Source organism: Orycteropus afer, unplaced genomic scaffold, assembly GCF_000298275.1.
Source record: "Orycteropus afer afer isolate SDZICR_OR568_19922 unplaced genomic scaffold, OryAfe1.0 scaffold00612, whole genome shotgun sequence".
Taxonomy (NCBI): Eukaryota; Metazoa; Chordata; class Mammalia; order Tubulidentata; family Orycteropodidae; genus Orycteropus; species Orycteropus afer.
Genome location: NW_006922199.1, coordinates 750,067 through 771,077, shown reverse-complemented (window position 1 = coordinate 771,077; position 21,011 = coordinate 750,067). Strand labels below are relative to the sequence as shown.

The following is a 21,011-nucleotide window of genomic DNA, read 5'->3' as shown; positions in this document are numbered from 1 at the left end:
AGTCCTAGTGACTGGTACACCATCCGATCTGCAGCCTTATATGACTATGAGACCAGAAGAACTAGATGGTGCCTGGCTACCACTGTCATCCACCTGGAAGGAGATCTATGTAGGAGATCCTTGATAGAGAGGGAGAACAATGTGGAACAAAACTCAATATCATTTGGAGGGGAGAAAAGGAGGGGGGACCAGGTGTGCTGCCCCGATAGAGCCTGGTGGAACCACTGAGACTATGGCCCCTAACTGCCCTTCAGGTCTGGAATTGAACCCACACCTGTGGTTTCCAGCCAAACAAAAGACAGGCATATGACTTGAACCCTTATCTGAGGTAGATACACACCTTGGAGAGAACAATCATGAGAGAAAGAAGGGCTGCTTACGCACAGGGAGACAGCTCAGGGCAGGATTGCATGGACGGATGGACACTGGGATGAAGTAACTATCAGGAGGAAGTGGGAGGGGAGCTGTTACATTGTGGTAAACTGTGGTCAATATCATGAGACAGTATATGTGAACTGCTATATGGAAAGTGAATTTGCTCTGTAAATCTTCACTCAAATCACAATAAATAATAAATAAATAAAATCTTAAGATACTACAGTGGTTTGTAGCCCTCCAAAATCTTACCCAACAAAATTTTATTTATTTTTTTTATTTTTTATTTCTTTATTTTTCTTATTAGGGAAAATTTCAGTTAATTGAGTTTAATTGTTATTAGTTGCTATTGAGTCAGTTCCAACTCATAATGACCCTGTGCATAACAGAATGAAACACTGCTCATTCTGGCTCCATCCTCATAGTCATTGCTGTGTTTTGAGCCTATTGTTCTAGACACTGTGTCAGTCCATCCTGCTGAGGGTCTTCCTCCTTTTGCTGTCCCTCTGCTTTACCAAACCTGATATCCTTCTCTGGGACTGGGCATTTCTGACAACACGACCAAAGTACAAAAGGCGAAGTCTTGCCATCCTCATTTCTAAGAAACATTCTGGCTGTACTTCATTCAACACAGACTTCTCTGTTCTTCTAGCAGTCCATGGTATATTCAGTATTCTTCACCAGCACCATAAGTCAAAGGCATCAATTTTTCTTCGGTCGTCTTTACTCATTATCCAGCTTTCGCATGCATAAGAGGCAATAGAAAATACCATGACTTGGGTCAGGCACACCTTAGTCTTCAAAGTGATGTCTTTATCCTTTAAGACTTTAAAGAGGTCTTTTGCAGCACATTTGCCTGATGCAATACATCGTTTGATTTCTTAACTGCTGCTTCCATGGGTGTTGTGGATCCAAGTAAAATGAAACCCTTGACAACTTCAGTCTTTCCTCCATTTATCATGTTGCTTATTGTTGCAGTTGTGAGGGTTTTTGTTGTCTTTATGTTGAAGTATAATCCATACTGGAGACTGTAGTCTTTGATCTTCATCAGTTAATGTTTAAAGTCCTCTTCACTTTTCACCAAGCAAAGTGTGTCATCTCTATATTGCAGTTTGTTAGTGAGTCATCCTCTAATACTCATGCTGTGTTGTTCCTCTTACAGTCTAGCTTCTTGGATATTTTCTCAGCATACAGATTGAATAAATATGGTGGATACTTACCTTGATTTTAAGCCACATAGTTGCCCCTTGTTCTGCTTCCTGGTCTTTTTACAGGTTCCTCGTGATCACAATTAAATATTCTGGAATTTCCATTCTTGACAATGTTATCCATAATGTCTTAGGCTTCAAAGAGCCAATTGCCTTTGCATAGTCAGTAAAACACAGCTAAACATCTTTCCAAGATCCATCTGGCGTCACCAATGATATCCTTTGTTCCACGTCTTCTGAATCTGCCTGGAATTTCTGGCAGTTCCCTGTCTACATATGGCTGCAACCATATTTGGATTATTTTCAGCAAAATTTTACTTGCTTGTGATATTAATGATATTTGATAATTTCTGCATTCTGTTCAATCACTGTTCTTTGGGATAGGCACAAATATGGATCTCTTTCAGCCACTTGGCCAGGTACTTGTTCTCCAGATATCTTGGCATAGAAGAGTAAGCTCTTCAGCATTGCATCAGTCTGTTGAAACATCCCATGATGGGTATTCCCATGATTCCTGAAGCCTTGTTTTTCCCAGTTCTTTCATTCCAGCTTCCACTTCTTCCTTCAGTACCATCAGTATTTGATCATATGCTACCTCTGAAATGGTTGAACATCAACCAGTACTTTTTGGTACAGTAGCTGTATATTCCTTCTATCTTCTTTTGATTCTTCCTGCGTTGTTCGTTATTTTGCCTCTAGATCCTTCAGTATTGCGACTCGAGGCTTGAATTTTCTTTAGTTCTTTAAGCTTGAGAAATGCCAAGCCTATTCTTCCCTTTTGGTTTTCTAACTCTAGCTCTTTGCTTATCTCATTATAATATTTTAATTTCTCTTTTCAAGCTACCCTTTGAAATCTGTTCAGCTCCTTATAATTTATTCATTCACTTAGCTTCTCTACATTCAATAGCAAGTTACAAAGTCCCTTCTGACATCCATTTTGGTCTTTTCTTTCTTCCTTGTCTTTCTAATGACCATTTGCTTTCTTCATATATGATGTCCTTGATACCATCCCACATTGCATCTGATCTTCAGTCATTAGTATTCATTGTGTCAAATCTATTCTTCAGATGGTCTCTAAATTTAGGTGAGATAATTAGTAATAATTAAAATGCATCTTGATTGCACATTTGATCAGTTTCAGACTACAGAAGCTGGTATTGGTGATTACTGATGATTGGAATATGAAAGCTGGATATGAAAAAATATTGGTAGTTGGAAAATATGTCCTTGGTGATAGAAATGACATTGGCGATGTCGCATGATAGAATTTTGCAAGACCAATGACTTACTCATTGCAAAAATATTTTCAGCAACATAAACAGTGGCTATAAACATAGACCTCAGCAGATGGAATACACAGGAATCAGATTGATTACATCTGTGGAAAGAGGTAATGGAGACACTCAATATCTTCAGCCAAAGCAAGGCCAGGAGCTGACTGTGGAACAGACCAACAGTTGCTCATACAAAAGTTCAAGTTGAAACTGAAGAAAATTAAAAACAAGTCCGTGAGAGCCAAAAAAAATTTGACCTTGATTATATTCCCACCTATATTTGGAGACCATCTGAAGAATAGATTTGAAGCACTGAACATCAGTGACTGAAACCAGACAAGTTGAGGGATAACATCAAGAATATCATACATGAAGAAAGCAAAAAAAAAAAAAAAAAAAAAATGTTAGAAGAGACTCTGAAACTTGCTCCTGAATGGAGAGTGGCTAAAGCAAATGGAAGAAATTAGAAGATAAAAGAGCTGAACAGAAGATTTTAAAAAGCAGCTCAAGAAGACAGATTATTTTAGAAGAACACACATGGCATTTCTCAAGCTGAAAGAATGGAAGAAAACATTCAAGCCTCAAGTTTCAGTGTTAAAGCATTCTATGAGCAAAATATTGAATGATGCAGGAAGCATCAAAAGAAGATGGAAGGAATACACAGAGTCACTGTAGAAAAAAGAATTGGTCAACATTCAGCTGTTTCAAGAGGTGGCGTATGTTCAAGAACCAATGGTAATGAAAGAAAAAAGTTGAAGCTGCACTGAAGGAATTGGCACAGTACCCACTGAGATGTTTCAACAAATGGGTGCTACACTGCAAGCACTTCTCGTCTATGCCAGGTAATGTGGAAGTGGCCTCCAGCTTCATAGCAACATGCAAGCCACCACAGTACAAAAAACTGACAGAAGAGTGATGTTTTTTGAAGCTCATTTGAGGGTAACTTGCTGACCTATTGCCCTTTCATCTACAAATGCATGTTTCTCCCAAGAACCAAATACATTTAGTATATCCAATATTGGTTATGTTAACTGACTACTTAGTTACAGTGGTACAGATATCACTTAAAGACATCCCAGAGTTAAACGAAGATAGAAGGGATATCTCTGTAATTTCAGATGCTTCTAATGATTAGCCTGTTTGGAAATTTGAAACTAAAACCTGGATGAGTATTTTTTGGGCAAGTTACTTCCCTCTATTGAGATATGACCTGGCAGGCAGAGGGAGAGATCCTTACTAGTGAAGTATTGAACAATTTCTTGGAAAACATTGGATTAACCATTGTTTCATACTGACCTCTCACCCACCTGCATGTGTCCCTTCCCTAGTGTAGTTAAGAAGTCCCCCAACATCAGACTCACTGGGACAGGTAGAGTGGCATGTGGAATGATACGAATGTATGGTATGTGTATATAAAAGCACTGTGAAGATACTAGGTACATCCTATAAGTTAGGAGTGCCTGAAAAAAAAGAAAACACTGCCATCAAGTCGGCTCTGACTCATAGCAATCCCTCCTTGGGTTTCCGAGGCAATACCACTATGAAGTAGATTACCCAATCTTCCTTCCAAGGAGTGGCTAGTGGGTTTGAACCCCCAGCCTTCTGGTTGGCAGTCAAATGCCTTAGGCACTATGCCTATTGTGATTGATTGATTGATTGATTGATTGTGATTTGGGTGAAAGTTACAGAGCAAATTCACTTTCCATACAGCAGCTCACATATACTTTGTCTCATGACGTTGACTGCAATTTCCCACAATGCATCAGCTCCCCTCCCACTGGCTCCCCATAGTTACCTCTTCCCTATGTCTTTCCCCCTCATGCACTCCTGCCCCCTGAGCTGTCTCCCTGTGCATACACAACCCTTCTACCATGATTGATCTCTCCAAGGAGTGTATCTACCTAAAATAAATGTTCAGCTCATATACCTGTCTTTTGTTTGGCTGGAAGCCACAGGAGTGGATTCAGTTCCAGACCTGAAGGGCAGCTAGGGGCCATACTCTCAGGGGTTCCACCAGGCTCCAGCAAACCAGCAAACCTGTCCTTTTTTTTTTCCCCATGATTTTGAGTTTTGTTCTACATTGTTCTCCCACTCTATCCAGGATCTCCTACATGGATTCCCTGTCCTAGTGGTTGACAGTGGTAGCTGAGTACCATCTAGTTGGTCTCATAGTTGTGTAGGCTGAGGATTGCATGGACTAATTGTTTCCATGCATCCTTGGTTTTCTTCATCCTTTGCTCTTGACAAGGAAAGACCCATCGTTGCATCTAGATGACCACTTGCAAGCTTTTAAGATCCCAGTCACTGCTCACCAAAGTAGGATGTGGAACAATGTTGTATGTAGTATGTTAATGCCAATTGAGCTTGATGTCCCCTGTGACCACAGTCCCAAGCCCACAGGTCCAACTACTTGCTTCCTCTGGGTGGCTGGCTGTGGCTAAAAAGTGAGTACAATCTTGTACTTTGTCACCTTTACTATATACCTGGAAATTCTTACAGAACATACAAATATACTTGGAGAAACATTGTCTGCCAACCCTATACATGGTAATGGGCACAGTCCCCCTTGCATAGGCATACCTAATGGTTCAGCCTGTCCACCCATCTATCCATTGTAGATCAATATTTGCCATCACTGACAACGCAGTACTGTATGTGAAAAAGGTTTCATCTTTGATGTCTGTACCTCCCATGCATCTCTCTCTGTCTTCCTCTTCCTCAATGCCACCATGTTGATTTGGTACATTGGCCTTCCTTTCACCAAAATCAATACTTGTCTCTACCTGTCTAGCAATGTTCCTTCCCCTCCTATCCCACCCCTGGTAACCAACAAAGAAAATTTCCTCCCATATATAAACATTTCCTTGACTTTTTACAATAACAGACTAATATAATATCTGTCTTTCTGTGATAGACTTATTTCACTTAGCGTAATGTCTTCTAAGTTCATCTACATTATGAGGTGTTTTGCAGATTCTTCATTATTCTTTAGGGTTGCATAGTATTCCATTGTGTTTATGTACCGTAGTTTGCTCATCCATTCTTCTGTTGATGGGTACTTAGGTTGTTTCCATCTTTTTGCTATTCAAACAAAAACTTTAGGTAAAATTTACATTGTTATCTGAAGTTGTCTACCAAGTAATTTTCTCAGGGTACAGGAATGACAGGCTACATTCCTGATGGAGAGTTTACTTTTGATTCAAAATGGTGTTTTAGCCACAGACCTTAACATAGCCACCATCTCATGCTGAGAGTCCCAGATTAATTTGAGGTGCTCTTACTCAGCCCCTAAACTAACCAAAACAAAGTCACTGCTGTCGAGTTGATCCCAACTCCTAGTGTTTTTGAGGCAGTATCTCTACGGAAGTAGATTGCCAAATCTTCCTTCCAAGGAGAGGCTGGTGGGTTTAAACCACCAGACTTCTGGTTAGCAGTCAGTTGCCTTAGGCACTATGCCACCAGAGCTTCCAGAGATCAGATTACCTCTGATTCCATTTGTTGAACTAATATTACTATAGCACTTTGCATTTTGACATCAATTGTACTTAGTTCTACAAGACTATATTGTCTCTATTTTAAACATGAGGAAAATGGCTTAAAGAGTGGAAGGTACCCCCAGTTGGTGAGTAGCATCAGAGCCAAATTTCAAACTAAGTCTCTTGACCCCAGATCCTGTGTGCTTTTCAGGCCTTATCCATGTATGTTTTCCATGTGGAGTTTGTGATGGCTTTTATCATTCAGACTTTTTTTCTTGGCTTCTGTTTCCCTGATCTTTCCTAGTTATGCCATTTGCTTTTACTGAGGAAGTCAGAGATAAAACTATGAATTGGATAAAGTCTTTTAACGGTTTCTTGAGAATACATTAGTGTTCAATATAAAATAAGAAGAAACAAATACAGTAGAGTTACAGTACAGTGTTAACCTTAGACTAGAATTCAGATTGAAACTGATCTCATATCAACCAATTAAAACCTTGTAAACAAATCAACAACAAAACTTTAGTAAGGCAATCCCATGGCATAGATGGTATTGTAAAGAGTATTCTGTACTTTCCAAACACATTTAATTTTTACAAAAGGTAGTTGTGGCGGTTATGTTTGTGTGTCAACCTGGCTAGGCCTGGTTGAGTGGCTGGGCAGCTGGATGTAGTATTCCCCATGATGAGACTGGTAATCAACTCCATGGTGGAATCTACTGGGAGCAGCTGAGTAGCTGTCTTTGCGTATGTGGTCTGCTTCCTGTATATAAGCAGAAACCTTGGGAATGGTCTCTAGCCTTTGGCATGCTTGGACCCTGCATGTAGCTGTGTTGTTGCTGAGTGGCCTGCTATGCTCTGCTGACCTTGGGACTTACCATGGACTTAAGTTAATGTCCTGCAATGTGGTTTGGTAACATCGGGACTGTGCCTTTTTACTTGTCAACCTTGGGGCTTCTCAGCCTCAGCAGCCAGAGGCTGTCTGAGTGAAGAAATGCCTCTAGCTCCAGTGGGCCAGGAGCAGGAGGCAGAGCTGGACCCCAAGGTTGAGGGGCTTTCACCCAGCCCCTAGAGCCTGGCACTTTGTACTTGGACTTAAAGCCTCCAAATTGTAAGACTAAACTCTTGTTTGTTAAGGCCATCCCATTTGTGGTATACTCTTGTCAGAGCGGTACTAGGTAACCAGAACAGTAGTTGTCATTACCCTTTTACAAGTGAGAAAAATTGGTTCAAAGTGAAATGGCTGTCCCAAGTTACATAATAAATAGCAAGCAGTCCATAGATACAAAGTTAATTCTTTCTGCCTCCAAAGTTTTCAGATATTGTGAACAGAAGAAACAACATATCCTAAGAATTATGTGTGTATTCAGAGAAGAACAAGCTCAGTCTGACTTAAGTGCAAAGTGAAACATGGGAAGAGATGAGGTAAAGTGATGACCCCATAGGCCACAGGGTTCCATACTTCTCTGCGCCTCCTGATTCCTTTCTCCTTCCTCATTCTAGAGCATCTTGCTGTTGATATTGTACTGGTCTGAAAAAAGAATTTAACAATTTAAGTAGGGGATATAGCCCAAGTAGGAGATAGAGTCCTTGAGTGAGATGTTGTTAGGTGCTCTCAAGTTGACTCATAGCAACCCTGTGTACAGCATAATGAAACAGTGTCCAACCCTGAGCCATCCTCACAGTGGTTGCTTTGTTTGACCCCATTATTGCAGCCACTGTGTCAGTCCATCTTGTTGACCCTTTTTCACTGACCCTGTACTTTACCAAGCATAATATCCTTCTCCAGGTACTATTCTCTCCTGATAACATGACCAAAGTATTAGAGAAGTCTGATCATTCTCACTTCTCTTAGAAGCATTCCAGCTGTACTTCTTCCAAGATAGATTTATTCTTCTGATGGTCAAAGGTCTATTCATTCTTCTTTGAGAACACCACAATTCAAATGCATTAATTCTTCTATTGTCTTTATTCATTGTGAATGCATTCACATGCACATGTGGCTATTGGAAATACCATGGCTTGGGTCAGGCACACCTTGACTAGCATAGTAACTGAGAATGGAGAGAGGACAGATTGGAAAAATCTTTTATAGAACTGCTAGAACTTGGTTACCATTTGCTGCTGAAGAGGTAAGAGGTTGGATCTGGGTCAGTAGAACAGTGATGCCTTAACTAGGACAGAGCATAGAAGTGAAGCTCTTACGGGAATGGGAAAATCAAGAGTGAGGTGGATTTGAAGTTACTGGCTCATCAGGGAGTAAGATACCCAGTATTTGGATATATAAGTCTGGAGTTCCAGGATGGAGTTACACAGTAGATGAACACCAGTTTCTGGGTAATTCTGCCCAGGGTATACTGAAGAGGGTCCAGAGAAAAGCAACAGACTGGGGGTGGAACCCTTTGGGAACACCAGCTATGAATTATGGAAACCTTTCCTTATAGATTTATTTAGCACTGACATCTTTGGATAGGTATTGTATTGTTTTCAGATCATTTCATATGAAATCATTTTCACACAAATATCTGAACCATTTAGGGAATTTATTTTGAAATTTTGTTGGTTTAAACAAATGAGCTCTCCTTGCAACATTTTCTTCTATAGATACCTGAGCAGAATGGCAGGAATAGAATCCCTTTCAGATCTGGAGGGGGCTTAAAAGGATAACTTTTACTCAAGTTATTTTTTCATTTCCTAGTGGATTCCACATTTTGATCTGGAGTTACAGCTTCCTTGGTCTCTCTTGTTCATGAAATGTAATTGGAAACTTGAGTACAGACCCATTTCAGCACAGCCTCCTCTAAGCTCATGTTGTTGTTGTTATTATTATTATTATTATTGTTATTATTTGCCGTTGAGTCGGCCCCGACTCATAGCGACCCCTCCTTGGGTTTCCGAGGCAGTATCACTACGGAAGTAGGATTGCCCAACCTTCCTTCCGAGGTTGTTGTTGTTAGGTGCCCTCAAATCAACTCCGACTCATAGCAACCCTATGCACGGCAGAACAAAACACTACCCAGTCTTGTGCCAGCCTCACAATCCTTGCTATACCTGACACCATCTTTGTAGCTACTATGGCTATCCATCCCATTGAGGGCCTTCCCCTTCTTTGTTGACCCTCCACTTTACCAAGCATGATATCCTTCTCCAGGGAAAGGTTCCTTCTGACAGGTGACCAAAGTAGGTGAGATGAAGTCTGGCTGTTCTTATTTCCAAGGACCATGCCAATTGCACTTCCAGGACAGATTTGTTAGTCCTTTTAGCAGGCAATGGTACTCTTAGCATTCTTCTCCAACACCACAACTCAAAAGCATCAACTCTTCTTTGGTCTTCCTTATTCATTGTCCAGCTCTTACATGCATAAGAGGCAATTGAAAATGCATGGCTTGGGTTTGGTGCACCTTCATCTTCAAGGAGACATATTTGCTCTTCATCACTTGAAAGAGGTCTTTTGCAGCAGATTTGCCCAATGCAATACATCAATTGCTGCTGCCATTGGTGTTCATTGTATAACCAAGTAATATGGGATCCTTGACATCTTCAATTTTTTCTCCATCATGTTCTGCTGTTTATTGGACCAGCTGTGAGAATTTTTGTTTCCTTTATATGAAGGTGTAATCCACACTGCAGACTGTAGTCTTTAATCTTCATTAGTAAGTGCTTCAAGTCATCCTCACTCTCAGCAAGCAAAGATGTGTCCTCTGTGTATCACAGGTTGTTAATGAGTCTTCCTCCAATCCTGATGCATGCTCTTCTTCATATAATTCTTCTCAGATTATTTGCTCAGCATACAGGTTGAATAAGTATGGTGAAAGGATACAACCTTGATGCATGCCCTTCTTCATTTTGAACCGTCCAGTATCCCCTTGTTCTGTTTGAACAACAGCCTCCTTATCTCTATGTACAGGTTCCTCATGAGTACAATCAAGTGTTCTGGAATTCCCATTCTTCTCAATGTTATCCATAACTTATTATGACTCACACAATGAATGCTTTTGCATAGTCAATAAAACAAGAGTAAACATCTTTCTGGTATTCTTTGCTTTCAGCTAAAATCCATCTGAGATCAGCAATGATATCCCTCATTCCACATCCTCTTCTGAATCTAGCTTGCATTTCTGGAAGCTGTCAATATATTGCTGCAACCGTTTTTAAATTATCTTCAGTAAGATTATACTGGCATATGATATTAATGATATTGTTTGATAATTTCCACATTCTATGGGATCACCTTTGTTTGGAATGGGTCCAAATATGGATCTATTCCAGTTAGTTGGCCAGCTACCTGTTTTCCAAATCTCTTGGCATAACCAAATGAGGGCCTCCAGCATCCATTGGTTGAAACATCTCAGTGGGAATTCCATTAATTCTTGGAGCCTTGTTCTTCCCCAATTCCTTCAGTGCAGATTCAACTTCTTCCTTTAGTACCATTGGTTTTGATCATATGGCACCTCCTGAAATGGATGAGCTCTGGTGGTATAGTGCCTAAGGCATCTGACTGCTAACCAAAAGGCTGGCGGTTCAAACCCAACAGCCACTCCTTAGAAGGAATTTACTTCTGTAGTGATACTGCCTCAGAAACCCAAGAAGTGGTTGCCATGAGTCAGATCCAACTCCACTGCAGTGAGTTTGGTTTGGTTTTGGTTTAAAATGGATAAACACCGACCAATTCTTTTTGGTACAGTGACTCTGTGCATTCCTTCCATCTTCTTTTGAGCTTCCTACATCATTCAATATTTTGTCCATAAAATCTTCCAGTATTGCAACTTGAGGCTTAAATTTTTTCCTTAGTTCATTCCACTTGAGAAATGTTGATTGTGTTCTTCTCTTTTGGTTTTCTAACACCAGGTCTTTGAATGGTTCATTATAGTAATTGGCTTTGTTTGCTCCAGCTGCTCTTTGAAATCATCTGTTCAGTTCTTTTATCTTGTCATTTCTTCCATTTGCTTTAGCTACTCTCCGCTCAAGGGCAAGTTTCAGAGTCTCTTCTGACATCCATTTTGGTCTTGTCTTCCTTTCTTGCCTTTTTAATGATTTCTTGTTTTCTTCATGGATGATGTTCTTAATGTCATCCCACAATTCTTCTGGGTTTTGGTCAGTGGTGTTCAATGCATCAAATATATTCTTTAGATGATCTCTAAATTCAGGAGGGATATTATCAAAGTTATATTTGGCTCTCGTTTACTTGTTTAAATTGTCTTCAACTTCAACTTGAATGTGCATATGAGAAGTTGATGGCCTGTTCCACAATCAGCTCCTGGCCTTGTTTTGGCCAAAGATACTAAGCTTCTCCATTGCCTCTTGCCACAGATGTAGTCAGTCTGATTCCTGTGTATCCCATCTGGTGAAATTCATGTGTATAGTTCTCGCTTATGTTGTTGAAAGAATAAATAAGTCATTGGTCTTGCAAAATTCTGTCATGCGATCTCCAGTGTTATTTCTATCACCAAGACCATATTTTCCAACTACCAATAGCTCTTCTTTGTTTCCAACTTTTGCATTCCAGTCACCAGTGATAACTCTTCTTTGTTTCCAACTTTTGCATTCCAGTCACCAGTAGTGATAATCAACACATATTGATTACATGTTTGGTAAATTTCAGACTGCAGAAGGTGGTAAAAATCTTCAATTTCCTCATCTTTGGCTTTGATGGTTGGTGCATAATTTTGAGTAACAGTAGGATTAACTGATCTTCCTTGTAGGCATATGGATATTATCCTATCACTGACAGAACTGTACTTCAGGACAGATCTTGAAATACTCTTTGTGATGAGGAGTGCCACACCATTCCTCTTTTGTCATTCCCGGCCTAGTAGAGCATATGGTTGTCTGATTCAAAATGGCCAAAACCAGTCCATTTCAGTTCACTAATGCCTAGGATATCAATCTTTATGCATTCCATTTCATTTTTGACAACTTCCAATTTTCCTAGATTCATACTTCATACATTCCATGTTCCAATTATTAATGGATGTTTGCATCTGTTTCTACTCATTTTGAGTTGTGTCTCATCAGCCATTGGAGGTCCCAAAAGTTTTACTCTATCTGTATCATTAAGGTCCCCTCTACTCTGAGGAGTCAGCTCTTCTCCAAATTTTCAGTCCCTTCCGACCCAATGGACTCATCTTCTGGCACTATATTGGACAATATTTCAGGGCTATTCATAAAGTTTTCCAGTAACATATCAGACTGTGTTTCACTGCTATTCATAAGGTTTTCACTAGCCAATTCTTTGAGAAGTGGATGGCCTCTTCCTTCTTCTGTGTCCTTAGCCTGGAAGCTCCACTGAAACCTACCCACTGGAAGCTCCGCTGAAACCTGCCCACCATATGTAACCCTGCTGGCATTTTGCAACATGGTGGCATAGCCTCCAGCCTCACAGCAACATGTAAGCCACCACAGGATGACAAATTGACAGACAAGTTCATCTTTATTAGTTGTTCCTAACCCCTCTGCACCTGCCTACCTCAGAAAATAGCCTTAAAATAGAACCACCAACAAGCAAAAAGCAGCCCCCTAGCCTGGGCCCACCTACCTCAAGCCCCGGCCTTAAAATAGAGCCACCACAAAGTGAAAAGCAGCCTCCAAGCCCAGGGCCCATCTACTTCAGGACATAGCCTTAGTAACAGCTGCCCCCAAATGAAAAGCAGTCCCAGACCCAGGCACACCTACCTCAAACCCCAGCCTTAAAATGGAGCCAACCCCAAACAAGAAGCATCCCTACCTATCTCAGGCCCAAGCCTTAAAATAGAGCCTACCCCAAGTGAAAAGCAGCCCCCAGTCCTTGGCCTACCTACCTCAGGTCCCTGCCTTAATATTAGAGCCACACGCAAGTGAAAAGCAGCCTCCAAGCCCCTGGCCCACCTACCTCAGGTCCTGGCCTTAATAAAGACTTGCCCCCAAGCAAGAAGCAGCCCCCAAACTTGGGCCTGCCTAACTTGGGCCCTGGCCTTAAAATAGAGCTGACCCCAAGCAAAAAGCATCCTCCAGCCCCAGGCTTGCGTACCTTGGGCCCTGGCCTTAATATAGAGTTGCCTCAAGTGAAAAACAGCCCCCGAGTCCCAGCCCGCCAGCTCAGGCCCCAGCCTTAAGGTAGAGCTGCCCCCAAGCAAAAAGCAGCTCCTAGCCCCTGGGCCCACCTACCTCAGGCCTTGTCTGAATAAACAGCCACATGGTACCCAACAAGTATCAAGTATCCAGGTGAATCCCAGCTTAGGCCTCCCATTGCTGCACCTGGAGTCCTTCAGAATGCAGCTAACCCAAAACATATATCAGTGATGATCTTGGTTATCAAGTGTCATGTTCACAAAGTGCAATTCTGTGTGTAGGAGAAACCAGGAGACGTAGCCCATGTAAGATGTAAAGCCACAGTCATTTACCAGCCCAATCTTTGGTTGGGAAGTTAAAGAGAAAGAAAGTGTTTGCCCAGACCACATCTTGGCTCATGTAAAATAAGACCACAGTATTTTTTTTAAAATGATGGTGCCACCTACAGTTGAATAATGGAAACAAGAATGGAAGTGGCAAGAAAAGGTGCTTTGGGGTCATGTAACCCTGAGTTCTATGCCCCTTCCTGCCACCTATGAGCTATGTGGCCAAAATCACCTCACTTCTCTAGTCTTGATTTCCTCCTCCCTGAAGGGAAGTACATCACTGGGATGAAGGTGTTTGGTTTGATGCCACCATACAGGAAGTGCATAATAGATAGAACTTTCTCTGTGGTTATTTTTCAAATGCCTATTGCATTTTCAGTTTAACCACATAGCTTTGGTAGTTTTGTATTTCCTTTATCATAGTTATCAGTAATATAGAGATTCTGAGCTTGGACTCTGGAATTCAATCAGACCTAGGCTCTAATTCTGGCTTCATCATAAGTAACTTCCCTAAGTGGTTCATGTGGAGATAATGGTGGCACCTACTTTATAAGATATTATTAGAAGAAACTAAGATATCATGCATGGGAAGTGCTTGGTACATGATAACAACTCAACTCACTGCCGTGGAGTTGGATCTGACTCATAGCGACCCCTCCCTGGGTTTTCCAGGCATTATCACTACGGAAGTAGATCGCCCAACCTTCCTTCTGAGGAGTGGCTGGTGGGTTTGAACTGCCAGCCGCCTGGTTAGCAGTCAAATGCCTTAGGCACTATGCTTGTAAGCATAAGAAAACATGTCTTAGTTTCTGTGGTAGTAAGGTTGTGTGTTAACTTGGCCAGGCCTGGTTGAGTGGCTAGGCAGCTGGTGGTAGTTATTCCCCATGGTGAGATTGGTAATTAACTCCATGGTGGAATCTACTGGAGCAGTTGAGTAGCTGCTTTAGGGATGTGGTCTCCAGTATATAAAAAACAGCTTTGAGAATGGTCTCTAGCTTATGGCACACATGAACCCTGCATAGAGCCACGTTGTTGTTTAGCAGCCTGCCATGCTTTGCTGATTGTGGGACTCTCAGTGGACTTGAATCAATGTCCTGCCATGGTTTTTGGTAACATTGGGACTGTGCCTTTTTACTTGTCAACCTTGGGTTTGTCAGCTTCAGCAGCCAGCAGCTGCTGAGAGAAGAGCAGCTTCTAGTTTCAGTGGGCCAAGAGCAAGAGGCAGAGCTGAAGCCCAAGGTCAAGGGGCTTTCACCCAGCCCCTAGAGCCTGGTACCTTGAACTTGGACTTCTAGCCTCTCAAACTGTAAGAGAATAAGCTCCTGTTTGTCTGAGCCCACCTATTTGTGGTATATTCCTGTCAGAGTGGCACTAGGTAACCAGAACACTTTCCTAGTGATGCCATGACATAAATGCCATGAATGGGTGACTTTAAACAACATAAATTTATTTTCCTACAGTTTTGGAGTCTAAAAATCCAAATCAGTGTCTCAGGAATGTTGATTCCTTCCTTGTAGGTAGTCCCCTGTGATCCTGGTCCTTTGGCTTGTAGACTATCCTGACATGTTGTCTGTCCACCCCCAATGTGTGTATCTCTCTGTGTCTATTTTGGACTTTTTATAACTCAGAAGTGCTTAGGATCATACACTGGTATGATCTCAACTAATTGATTGTATTACATTAGATTGCATTGTAAAAGTGATTACATTACATTATATGTAAAGTCATTACATTATGTTAGATTACATGATGGAAGGTAATTGGCTGTACCCAAGGTCAACTTTTTTTAATCACATGCAATTACTCCATGACAGCAATTAGACTGACCAGACTGGGAACCATAGCCTAGTGAAGCTGACACATAAAGTTAACCATCACAATTTTATATCCCTTTGGATGAATACTGCCACCCTGAAAAGATATATATTTATTCCAAAACTGAGTACATGCCACTGCTCAAAATATTTATCAATTTCTGGCATTGTTTTCAGAGTCTGAGGCACAGTTGCTTCAATGTCTATAATGGTGAAAGTCACTGTTTTTTCCAGAAGTAGTAGTGTTTGGACAACAGCTATAAGTTATTCAGAGCAAAATCTGCTGATTTAGGTGGGGTAAAAAACAATGCATTTCTTGTAACCTATAAAGATTCATCAAAAAAAGAGGTAACAGCAGAGTGCAGGTAGCAGCTCCACAGTGGGAGTAAGCACACGACCACCTCAGAAGATGCTACTTGGTTTCCTTACGCACTCATTTACTCTCATGTGGCTTTTATATTATTATTAAATTTTAATTGGAAAGTAAAACTTGTTTATGGTTAAAAAATAAACCATTCAAGGGTGGGAGGGAAGAGGAGGGAACCCTGAAATAAATAAATAAATAAATAAATAAATAAATATGCATTGACCCATGTCACATTAGTTTTGTGTATTTCACTGTACGTAAATTATACTTCAATAAAACGTATTTTTTTTAAAAAAAATAAACCATTCTAAAAGAAGGGTGAAGAGTCTCCCTGCTACCAAAGGTAATTGCTGTTTCCACTTTCTTGTATGAGCATATACAGATACATACAGCTCCTTTTAAAATAGCAAATGGAGGCACAGTATGCACACTGCTATACCCCTATCTCTTCCCACTCACTACACTTGAAATAAAGATCTCTTGAGGGGACAACTGTGAATGACATATGAATAGACTACCCAAGGAAGGACTTTGGGACTCCCCAGATTCTTCAGTACCTCCATAGAATGCAATGACCTTTGCACCTTACACAAAACCAAACCAAACTCCCTGCCATCAAGTCAGATCCGACTCAAAGTGACCCGTCCTTGGGTTTCTGAGGCAGAATCACTATGGAAGTAGATTGCCCAGTCTTCCTTCCAAGGAGTGGCTGATGGGTTTGAACTGCCAGTCTTCTGGTTAACAGTCAAATGCCTTAGGCACTATGCCACCAGATCGCCTCTAAAAATTTGTTTCCTGGCTCTCACTTTTAAATCATTTCCTGTTCACTCCCATCACCAACTCTAATAGTTGAGCTTTTTTGGAAGGCTATTTTTCATGGAAGGATGAAAAGGGAGGTACAGAGGAAAGAGAAAAGGAGAAAGGAGAAAGGGAAAGGAGAGGAAGAAGGACAAAAGGAAAGATGGAAGAAGGAAACAAAGTTTTTGCAAAAGTGACTGCAAAAATGATGTATTGGTAGAACACAACAAAGACAAGTTGAGATGGCTTGTATGCCAGTAGTCAGCTGGGCTTTCTCAGTAGCTTTAGGACTAATGCATTGGCCTCAGCCTCAGATCTCAGGCCACTTAAATCTGGACACACAGAGAGTACCAACAAAAATGTTAAATATTAGAAGGCCAAGGGATCTGCTAGATGGATTCTGGAGTATTTTAAATATCAGTCTTATTCCTTTAAAGCCACAGCCCTTTGGCTTTTGTCAACCCTTAGTCCTATTGCCCATGATATCCTCAAATGCCAAGTATCAGATCTCCTATGTTCCAACATCAAATAATACCCATCATTTAAAATATTCTGCTTCATTTCCCCTAAATCCTCAAATACTATGGCACTTACAGGATTTCAACATCTAACCTACATCAGTCACAGCAAGAAGCAGCACAAGAACTTTCTATAAGACAGTTTGCCCTGATATTGGCTTTATAAAATGCATTTAGTGTTTGTTATACATGTATTTTTCTCAAGTTCTTTGCTAGGCACTGAGGATGCAGTGAGACAGCTTGGCCCTAGTGCTTACCAAACTCCGCCTAGAAAAGTAGGAATACTAGAGTAGGACACACTGCTAATTGACCATGGACAATCTTCATACCACTTAGAACTCAAGGACTCTAGTTTCAAATGGAGAGCTACCCATCAGATTTGAAAGTGTTAAAAAAAAAAAAAAAAAAAAGAAAGAAAGAATTTGGTATGTTAATATGGCTTTGCTTTACATTTCCCCAGTGACTAATGATATTGCCACCACTTGTCTTCTCAGTTTGTCATACTGTGGTGGTTTGCATGTTGCTGTGATGCTGGAAGCTGTGCCATTGGCATTTCAGATGTCACTCATGGTGGACAGGTTTCAGTGCAACATCCAGACTAAGGCAGGCTAAGAAGAAGGACACGGCCAGGTCCACTTCTGAAAGAATTGGCCACTAAAGAATTGGCCACTAAAAATCTTATGAATAGCAGAGATACATTGTCTGATATAGTGCCGTTAAGATGAGCCCCTCAAATCAGAAGGCATTCAAAATACAACTGGGAAAGAGCTGCCTCCTCAAAGTAGAATCGACCTAATGATGTGGGTGGATTAAAGCTTTCGAGGCTTTTAATTGCTGATCTGGCATGACTCAAAATTAGAAGAAACAGCTAAAAATATCCATTAATAATCAGAATATGGAATGTATGAAGTATGAATCTAGGAAAATTGGACATTGTCAAAAATGAAATGGATTGCATAAACATGGATATTCTAGGCATTAGGGAGCTGAAATGGACTGGAATTGGCCATTTTGAATCACACAATCATATGATCTACTATGCTGGGAATGACATACTAAAGAGGAATGGCATCATACTCATCGTCAGAAAGAAGATTTCAAGATCTATCCTGAAGTACAGTGCTGTCAGTGATGGGATAATTCACACACAAGGACAACCAATTAATACTTTTGTTTTTCTAATTTATGTACCAACCACTCAACCCAAAGATGAAGAAACTAAATATTTTTCTGCAGTCTGAAATTGACCAAACATGCAATCAAGATGCATTGGTAATTACTTATGATTGGAATGCAAGAGTGGAAACAAAGAAATAGCATCAGTAGTTGAAAATAATGACATTTGTGATAGAAATAATGACAGAGATGGCATGATAGAATTTTGCAAGACCGGTGACTTATTCATTGCAAACACCTTTTTCCGATATAAATGGCAACCATACACATGGACTTCGCCAGATGGAATGAATATACAGAAATCAAATCTACTACATCTATGGGAAGAGACAAGGAATTTCATTATCATCTGTCAGGATAAGGCCAGGGGCTAACTGGAACAGACCAAAAATTGCTTCTATGCAAGTGTAAATTGAAGCTGAAAAAAATTAAAACAAGTCCACAAGAGCCAAATTAGGACCTTGAGTATATCCCACATGAATTTAGAGACCATCTGAAGAATAGATTTGAAGCATTGAATACCAATGACCAAAGACCAGACGAGTTGTGGAATGACATCAAGAACATCATACATGAAGAAAGCAAAAGGTCATTAAAAAGTCAGAAAAGCAAGAGAAGACCTAAATGGATGTAAAAAGAGACTCTGAAACTTGCTCTTCAACAGAAAATAGTTTAAGCGAATGGAAGAAATGATGAAGTAAAAGAGCTGAATAGATTTCAAGGGTAAGCCTGAGACAACAAAATAAAGTACTATAATGATATGTGCAAAGAAAATCAAAGGGAAAGAAACACTTGGCATTTCTCAAGCTGAAATAGCTGAAGAAAAAAATTCAAGCTTTGAATTGCATTATTGAAAGTTTCTATGGGCAAAATATTGAACAAAGTAGGAAACATCTGAAGAAAACGGAAGAAATACATAGAGTCTCTGTATCATAAAGAATTGGTTGATTTTCAGCCATTTCAGGAGGTGGAATATGGCCCAGAATCAACGGTACTAAGATGTTTCAGCAAATGAAGGCAGTACTAGAGGTGCTCATTCATTTATGCTAAGAAATCTGGAAGTCAGCTACCCAGCTAACTAATTGGAAGAGATCCATATTTGTGACCATTTCAAAGAAAAGTGGTTCAATAGAATGCAGAAATTATCAAACACTATGGAACCTCTGGTGGCATAATGCCTAAGGCATTTGACTGCTAACCAGAAGGCTGGTGGTTCAAACCCACCAGCTGCTCCTTGGAAGGAAGGTTGGGCAATCTACTTCCATAGAGACACTGCCTCAGAAACCCAAGGAGGGTTCACTATGAGTTGAAATCGATTCGAAGACAGTGAGTTCGTTTTTTTTTTTTTTTTTTTTGTTTGTTTGTTTGTTTTTGGTTATCATTAATATCACAAGCAAGTAAGATTTTACTGAAGATAATTATAAAACAGTTGCAGGATATATTCACAGGAAACTGTCAGAAATTCAAGGCAATTTCAGAATAGTGCTTGGAATGAGAAATAACATTGCTGATGTCAGATGGATCTTACCTGGAAGCAAAGAATACCAGAAAAATGTTAAATGTGTGGTTTTTTGACTATGCAAAGACATTGGATTGTGTGGATCATAACAAATTATGGATGACATTGTGAAGAATGAGAATTCCAAAACACTTAATTGTGTTCATGAGGAACCTGTACATAGACCAAGAGGCAGTTCCAACAAAACAAAGGGATCCTGGATTGTTTAAAATCAGGAAAAGTGTTTGTCAAGGTTGTATCCTTTTGCTATATTTACTCAATCTGTATGCTGAGCAAAAAATGGGGAAGCTGGGCTATGTGAAGAAGAATGCAGCATCAGCGTTGGAGGAATACTCATTAACAGCCTGAGATGTGCAGATGACACAGCATTTATTTATTTATTTAAATTTGAAAGCAGTTCGTATTTTATTATCTGACCAGATTACAAAAATAGCCATGGTAGACACTTTAGTTCATCCTTCTAATAAGCCTGTTGATCTGGTCTTCCCTGTTGCTAGCATCTCCAACTTCTACAAAATGGGTGGTCTTTTCCTTCATTCCACCTCTTGGAGAAGATAATTTGAAGGGCCACAGGAAGTTGTTTGCTTCTTTGAAGTGTTTCCTAACGGTATAGATGTCATGAGTCAGATCCCCCATGCAGATGATGCCATATTTACCAAGAGAGTGTGCAATCAGTGTTACCTGTCAGGGCAGTTCACTTCATATTGATTTTGCCATAACCATGCTTGTAGTTCATTCACTGACTTCACATTTGGATACCCCCATGCAATATATGGTTCCATAATCCTCAGCATGTTAATTGAACCCTTGCTGAATTTAACAAAGGTGCCATTGAAGATCTGGCAAAAGCAAAGAAGCTACAACACCTTTTGAATCTTTGCATTCACACCATTGATATCTCTGATCCTGATAACAAATGAGAGTTTGGGTTCTCGAAGTACATAGAATTTGCCAGCTTCCTTGCCATTCTAATCTCAGTTCTGTACAGCTGCCTATATTCCTTGTGATAATGCTTAGCTTTTTCATAGATAAGCTTCCTACTCGCCTTTTGTAGCATCTTTTGGGCAAACTTCTTTCTCAGGTGCTTGGGAAATTCCCTTTTTTTTTTTTTTTT

General features: G+C 40.3%; 1 pseudogene; it reads right to left on the bottom strand.

Annotated features, from left to right (window-relative positions):
- Nucleotides 1-20,344: 20,344 nt before the first annotated feature.
- LOC103210470 overlaps nucleotides 20,345-21,011 on the bottom strand; it is a 3,646-nt pseudogene continuing 2,979 nt past the window's right edge.